This window comes from Sinocyclocheilus grahami, unplaced genomic scaffold (genome assembly GCF_001515645.1).
Source record: "Sinocyclocheilus grahami isolate Dianchi unplaced genomic scaffold, SAMN03320097.WGS_v1.1 scaffold17.1, whole genome shotgun sequence".
Classification (NCBI taxonomy): Eukaryota; Metazoa; Chordata; class Actinopteri; order Cypriniformes; family Cyprinidae; genus Sinocyclocheilus; species Sinocyclocheilus grahami.
The window spans coordinates 4,759,357-4,767,623 of record NW_015505196.1 but is presented as its reverse complement, the minus strand read 5'-3'; positions in this window follow the sequence as shown (position 1 = coordinate 4,767,623).

Here is an 8,267-nt window from a genome sequence, read left to right as displayed (position 1 = left end):
TTTTCTTCCTTATCACTCTGTATTTACAGCAATTTCACTGTCCACTCTGTTCAAATGTGGATGAATGGCTACACATGTGTGCACACACTGTCAGAGCTGTGTGAGATCACTACCATCCTGCTTTTGTGGGGGTGGGTAGGGGTGTTAAATATTTGTTTTGTTTTTTCCCCATAGGTATTTAACATTCTAAAAGCTCTTCATTCCAAAGATACTACAAGCTAGTCAATGTATTCAGTATTGTAAGTTATTTCAGAGGTATTGCATGTATTACATTCAACAAAAATAAAACCGTGCATTGACATAAAAAAGGAAATTTACTTTTGGTACTTAAGTACTTTTAAAAGCAAGTACTTCTGTACTTTTACTTAAGTAAAAATCTGACTTTACAACTTTCACTTGTAATTATTTGACCAGCAGTATCTGTACTTTCACTCAAGTAATAGAGTTGTGTACTTTGTCCGCCTCTGACTGTTCCTTTGAATTTAATTCAAATAAACAAGTCAAATGCACCAGATGAACTGAACTTGAAATCTTTACATTTGTTATTCAAAAACTGGCTAAACTTAATCACTTTAACGGTTTTATTTTTCAGAAGAACCTTTATGCACTATCTGCACAAGTAATTCACTCACTCAATGTCAATCTGTCCATCAAGCAGACATCCTTCAGGACCAAACAACCCGGCAGGGCACAGCGTGCCACCAAACAAAGGAAACCTTTTGAGAGCAACAGCCCCATGAGACAGGAGACATGAAGTCATAAAAGTGGAAAGCAATTAAAACAGAAGAGTCACCTTGGCCTTCGCTGCATTGAACTGTCAGAGCTTAGGAGGGATCTCCAAATATTTCTCCCTCCTTGATTGATGACAAGTGATTGGAGCGCAGTACCGCAGACCCTCACCTCTAAAAGCGACCACCTCAGCAAAATGTAATTGAGCCGACTGCCTTGGTTCATCAAAGCGTTACTTTATCGGTCTGATTAAGGTTATTAGAGAGGCAGAAGAGGTGGTTGCTGAGAATATAGGAATTTTGGACATAAGGGCATCTCTCCAAAGCAAATGTTTTCACTTAATAGCAGGAATGAGCAATTCAAAGCAGTCAACGCTGAGATCAACCACTGTGTGGCTGGGCAATTTAGATGGCGTTTAAAACGTACGGTCCGATTTGATATGCACAGTGATTCTGACAATGCGAAAATAATGTGTTCGTTGAAGGGGGATGAAGATGGAGTTAGAGGTGACTATTCAGAAGTGATATTACGGCTGTCATTGAAGACTCCTAATGGGCCCACAAGAGCGTGTTGCTTACGCTGGCAGACATTATTTCATTACTCATTCAAGCAGAGGAATGGTCAGCAATGCCAATTAGAAGTTTATAGAAAAAAATATGTATTTGCCCAGAGCCTACATGCATAAGATTAACATGAATTTGAAGCATGAACTGCAAGATAAGAGACTGACAAAACAGCAGACCAGCACAGTGTGGCTTTTAAACAAAGGGTATATAAAGGGGCCATTCGTACAAAAACTGTACAACTTTCATAATATTTTTGATACAAATCACATATGATTTGAATAGTTTATGTTAACAGGAAGTTATGGTATCAATAACGGTTTGTTTTCATAATTCAGAATATAATTCTGGTGTGAAATGGACTCTAAAAGCTCTAGTGTGAAAGCATTCAGACTGTTTTGTGCCACAGTGCAGCACATATCATGGCATGCTGTGTTGATGCAAGAATGTCTGGGACATGTTGGGAGTGTATTAAGCAGTAACCAGCGTAAAGCTCAGTGTCTGAACAGCTCTCTTCATATAAATATATTCTCTCTGTAGGAGACTGGTGGAGAAACAGCAATGTGAATCAAAAATGTAGCTGAAAACTGTTTGCTCAGCTGATACTATACAGCAACTGTCAATACACTGCTGAATTTATAATGAAAATCCTAAAGACAGACCTATAAATACATTTCAAACTTTATGCAATGTACAATGTGATTTGCATATAGCACACTGCGGTATAGCAATAGCAAGACATGAATAAACCAGCTATAGCCTACATGAAAACTCAACATTTTTCTAGTTTTGAAGATCTACACTGCTGGCAAAAATAAAAATAAAATAATACAATGTTTATGAAAGAAGTCACACTTAGCTATGGTTATATTTTGAAATATTATTACAAATAAAACTCTTAGTTAGTTAGTAGTTAATAGTAATGGTTAGTAGTTTAGTTAGTAGTAATGGTTCTTATCAATGTTAAAAAAAAATGTTGTCCTTAAAAAATTTGATGCATTGTGATAATTTTTTTCATGAATTTTAGATGAATATAAAGCTAAATTAATGCATCCTTGATGAATAAAAGTTAATTTCCTTTTATTTTTTTGTAATCATACACATTTTTTAATAGTAGTGTTTCATTGGTTTCAATAAATAAATAAGCAGCAAAGCGAAAAAAATTTTACATGCATAAATAAATGTTTCTTGGGCACCAAATTACAATGATTTCTGAAGGATCATGTGACACTGACGACTGGAGTAATGGCAGCTGAAAATTCAACTTTGCCATCACAGGAATAAATTATATTTTGAAAATATATATTGAAATATAATTTTTATGACTTAAATGTCACACAAACCTGTTCTATGCCTTAATAGTAATGTATAATGTAAATTACATTCAAATTTACATTATACAGTTTAATACTACAAAATACAAAACTATTAATTTTTTTTTTTTTAGCAAACAATAAATTTCATTACATGCAATCAGCAAAATGCTTTAAAAAAAATCAAGGGGAAAACCCATGTAAACCTCTGGTATAAAAACCTGCTGAAGAACAGGAGAGAAACAGCTTATCTGAAAGGAAAATCTTGATGAATTGGCCTTAAAGGCTTTGTGTCACACAGATGGTGAGAGAACCACATAACAAATTAATGCACAATTAGCATGAAGTCAGTATGAGATATGTGCACTGAACCGTACTGCTGACGTGACTGAGCTTCCAGTCTGGAAACACAAGCCTGAAAGGTCAGAACGAGGGGACGTGGCATTTTCTGAACTCTTTACCTGAAGGCTTCATCTTCTGGGAGAAAACAAGTCATGGATGTGCTTAAACTGCTGCTAAATGACTAAACCGATGACGTTTGACATCGACAGAGCGAGAGAGATCATCCACAGAGTATTTTAAAGATTGTATTCCGTGACTATACAAGATAAATGACAAATCAATAAACATTAAATGTTGCTGTACATTAAAAAGATACTGAAACTATCTGCCAGCTCACTTCTAACCACAACAAGAAAAGAAGAAAATGTAAACATAACACACAGAGACAACTGAAACTAGCTTATTTTAATAAAAAATAAAAGTGCACATAATTGAAGACACATCCATTCATACATATATTACTTTGAGAATGAAACATTACTGAGGGCAATTTGTATGTCTTTTCTCATTTCATTCCATTAAACAGCATGAAATGATTCTGTAAAATTGTCATATTTTGTTGTTCCCGTCTTTAGCTCTGCAGGGGAACTGCTCCAGATTACAGAGTCTGACAGTTCATAAATCAACTTTGTCACATGTAAGCTGTGAATGCACAAGATTTTAAAAGCAGGTAAAGCAGTCAGTGCTCACTTGATTATTGGCTATGGTGTCAAAAGTCTCTTAGGCTTATCAGAGTGGTGTTTTACAGTCATTTATCAATCATTTGAACAACGCCACTTCTGTCGTCCGCCACACAAGAAAGAAACATTAACTGCCTCACCACAGTAGGTGTGTACAGTACAGGTTTAAAGGGTGAATGGCCATCTGGACACTATTATATTCTAAGAAAGACTCCATTGCAATAATAATAACCTTAAACTTTCCGAATCAGATTGCATGAATCTAATAGCTCATTTTTAAAAAGAATATCCATAGGAAAAATTTTTTATTTTTTACTGTTCTCTGAAGTCCGTTTATAATGTTATCAAGATTTTTACATCAAAATGTGTCATAATTTAGAAGTAATAGGCTATTTTCTGTCCTGTTTTGGACTAAACTTCCTCCATAAACCTCATCCACTCTTTCCTAATGTTGGCATCAGAAGGAAGGCAATGCAAAGACTGTTTTTCCACAGCTTGGCACTGCACAGTGTCTTGTTGTTTTCGGAGGCATCTTTATCGTATGGTTTCTGCGTAGACCTGCATTCGCCTCTCGTTATGTACACTACATGCGCGAATCAGTGGGCGGGGCTAAACAGGCAGCGATGTAGAAACAGGCCACACTATTACCTCATAGAGTAGAACATTCCACAACCTGTCATTTTGGCAGATTGGCTTCAATTTAAGCTGTTTTTAGACTAACTAGAAAGTTTCGAGTTCTAAAACGTACAGGATGTTTTCATAGTACAATGACCTCTTATATGTCAAAAGAGAATTTAGATTTCTCAGTCCATGACCCCTTCGAAATGAAATGAAAATTATCAAAATGCTTACAATGTTCTAGTTTGGAGAGACGTTTAGAGAAGGAACATTGAACTGTTCAGTGTAACGTGTGAAAAATACTAATATCATGGTCGTGCTATAAAATGATCTGAAAGTAAACATGTCTTCGAAGAGCATGTCAAAGCACTCTGAAAACCTTGAATAAGCCATCTTTCAAGCAGAGCTGTGTTTTGCATGCTGGTCACATTCTGGAAATGTACAAGAGAATGTAAAGAGCAGTAAAATAGTCAAACATGACAGGCATTAAAATTCTAAACTGTGATGGGTCTTTTACTCTGCTCTCAAGGAGCTGTAAAATGTTCATTATCCACACTAAATGTTCAGCCGAAGAAGAAGTGTCCAAAAGGTTTTCTGTTACCGTCTTCTTTCATGTCTTTAAACATCCAATCAAAGAGTTGGTTGTAGGTATATATTTGAGAAGTCTTCATTAGACAATCTATGAACAAAAAGAAAATGACTGAAAATAATAATAATGCAAAATGCCACTGGACCATCAACAAATTTCATAACCCAGCAAACCTGGACATATTTGCTAATCTGCCTTCTGTTTCACAAGCTGTCTCCTTCTCCGCCACGACACCAGAATTATTTAGAGTCGCTGGCTGTGTGGAAACAAACACTTGTCGCCATGCCAACAGGGTTGCCCACTGCTTGGCAACAATTTGCAAGCAGCTGGGGGGTTCTAACCTTTGCTGGCATTGACTTACAGCAGTGCGTGTCCAAACAATGCTTCATAAATACAAGGCATGAGCTCATTTCACAGTATCAGAAGCTCTGGAGGAGCTTCAATGGGTGCTGCCCCCCTATAGCCGACCAACCTACTAATAAGACTAATCAGGCTTTGAAATACATGTGATATTCTTCAGTAACACAATATGGGATAAACAGCTTTAACCTAAGTCATAAACAATTTTGGGCCATTTTCAATTGATTTCCTCATTGTAGCCATTTCATAAAGGCCTTATCCATTTTCAGGAGCTTACAACTAACCCAGACTTTCTCATGTGCACCCACACAACATAAAGGTAAGCCAGATATCAGAACCATTAGGATTAAAAGGACATCGTGTGGAATGAAAGACTCCCTCACAAAAGGATTAAATTGTACAAGAACAAGGGGGGAAAAACACTGGATTTAATGTTGACTTGAATATTCAGGCAGCCTATAGACCTTAGTTAGGAAGTGGTATAATTTTTGACAGGAATGAAAACTGGCTATGAGGGATAAAAGTACAGCGTGTTCAATAGATTGTACTGTTGTTTAACTACTGTATATATTGTTTAAAAAATTATTTAAAAAAAAGAAGTTCAGTAGACAAAAAAAAAAAACTCCATGAAGCAGCTTCATTTTCATCTGTGTTAAAGGATTAGTTCACTTTCAGAATAAAATGTCCTGATAATTTACTCACCCCTATGTCATCCAAGATGTTCACGTCTTTATTTCTTCAGTCGAAAAGAAATTAAGGTTTTTAAGAAAAACATTCCAGGATTTTTCCAGAGTGGACTTCAATGGTGGCCAACAGTGTTGGGCAAGTTACTCTGAAAATATATATATGAAGTATATGAAGAATACTGATTACTCCTTTTAAAAGTAATCATAATACTGTTCTGATTACTTTATTTCAAAAGTGACTCATGTGTGTGCGGAATGCGGGAGAATAAAATGTATATATATACACCCGCTCACACCAGCACTCGCCCATCTTGTCCCGCGCCGCACTCCGTTGTGTCGGGTCTCGCGGGAGAAGGTCTCTAATCCACTGGCACTTGACTCAACAGTGTGTGTGCTACATCCTTTTTACAATCTCTAGACTGCATTCTGTCAGCAATGTTACACGGCAGTAACGTATAGAGACCTCGGCTTGTAACTATACTGTAATTACTATTTTGAAAATTATAACGCGTTAAATTACTCCGTTACTAAAAAAGGAATCAAATTACAGTAACACGTTACCAAGTAATGCATTACTGCCCAACACTGGTGGCCAATGGGTTGAAGGTCCAAATTGTAGTTTCAATGCAGCTTCAAAGGACCCTATGACCCCATGCCAGGAATAAGAGTCTTATCTAGTGAAACGATCGATCATTTTCTAAAAATAACTATTTTATATACTTTTTCAGCACAGATGCTCATCTTGCACCAGCTCTGCGATGCACGTCTGCGACTTCACGCATTACGTAATCACGTTGGAAAAGTCACGTGTGGTTAGTTCTTCTACTGTATACTTCGGTTCAAAAGGGTAGGGTAGGGTGAAAATCAATTTCTCAAATCTCATTTCTCAAAATCATCCAGCATAGTTGTTTTACCTTTTTATTGCAAAGGGAATTTGACTTTCTTTGCATGTTCGTAAACACTGGGTCGGTACTTCCGTGACCTATCAATGCGATTACATAATGTGTGTGGTCGATCTAGTGCAAGATCAGCATTTGTGGTTAAATTATTCAAAAAATTGTTTATTTGGTCATTTTCTTTATTAAAAAAATAATGATGATTTCACTAGACAAGACCCTTATTCCTTGGCTGGGTTCGCGCAGAGCCCTTTGAAATACCTTAATTTATTTTTGACTGAAGACAGACAGACAGACAGACAGACAGACAGACAGACAGAAATTAACATCCTGGATGAGATGGGGGCAGACCCGGACTGGCGGCTGATTTGGCCCGCTGCCCTGTTTTTTTTAGTTTAAAAATATTTTATAAATGCCTCCAACCAAAGTGATCATTTCCGTTTTTGTCATTCGATAATAAATCATAAATCGGTTAGTCTTGACTGACAGCGCTGCACTATACGAATCAGCTCACATCTGTTCCGTGCTTCCATCAAATGATTCCGATGCGCGGGACTCAATGGAAGAGAGGAAGCGGCCAGAAGAAGCGGTGAAATGTGGCAACGTCACTGACCTGTTCAGGGCTCCAAGTGCAGGTCAGTTTCATCTGTAAATACACTAGATAGTCGTTTCTTTATTTGAGTATTAAACTGCTAGTAGGCTCTGTTAGGCTATCAGTAGCTCCCCATTATGATCATCATTCAGAATACTGTGCTAAAGGACATCAATATCGATTGCAAAGTTACATAAAAAATAAATGAGCAGAAACGTTCACATGGATTTATTGTACAGGGAGGGAGGGAGCTAGAGCAGACAGCAACACCCAAATAATATGAGTCACAGCCCAATAAGTCAATAGTGTGTTCAGAATTTTTTTCAAATATTGTACTAATTTTGACATTTAGGCACTTTAGAAATTGTGTGTTAATACACTACCAGTCAAAAGGTTTTGATCGGTAAGATTTTTTTTTTTTTTTTTAAGTCTCTTCCACTACCAGTCAAAAGGTTTTGATCGGTGAGATTTTTTTTTTAAGTCTCTTCTGCTCACCAAGCCTGCATTTATTTGATACAAAATACATCAAAAACAGCAATATTGTGAAATATCTTTTTAAATGACTGCTTTGTTTGAATACATGTTAAAATGTAATTTATTCCTGTGATTTCAAAGCTGTATTTTCAGCATTATTTCTCCAGTCTTCAGTGTCATATGATCCTTCAGAAATCATTCTAATATGCTGATTTGCTGCTCAAAAAAAATGTATTATTATTATTATTATTGTCGAAAACAGATTAGATTTTGTTTATGAATAGAAAGTTCAGAAGAACAGCATTTATCTGAAATATAAATATTTTGTAACATTATAAATGTCTTTATCATCATTTTGATAAATTTAAAGCATCCTTGCTAAATAAAAGTAATAATAAAAGTAATAATCCCCCACCCCCCATCGT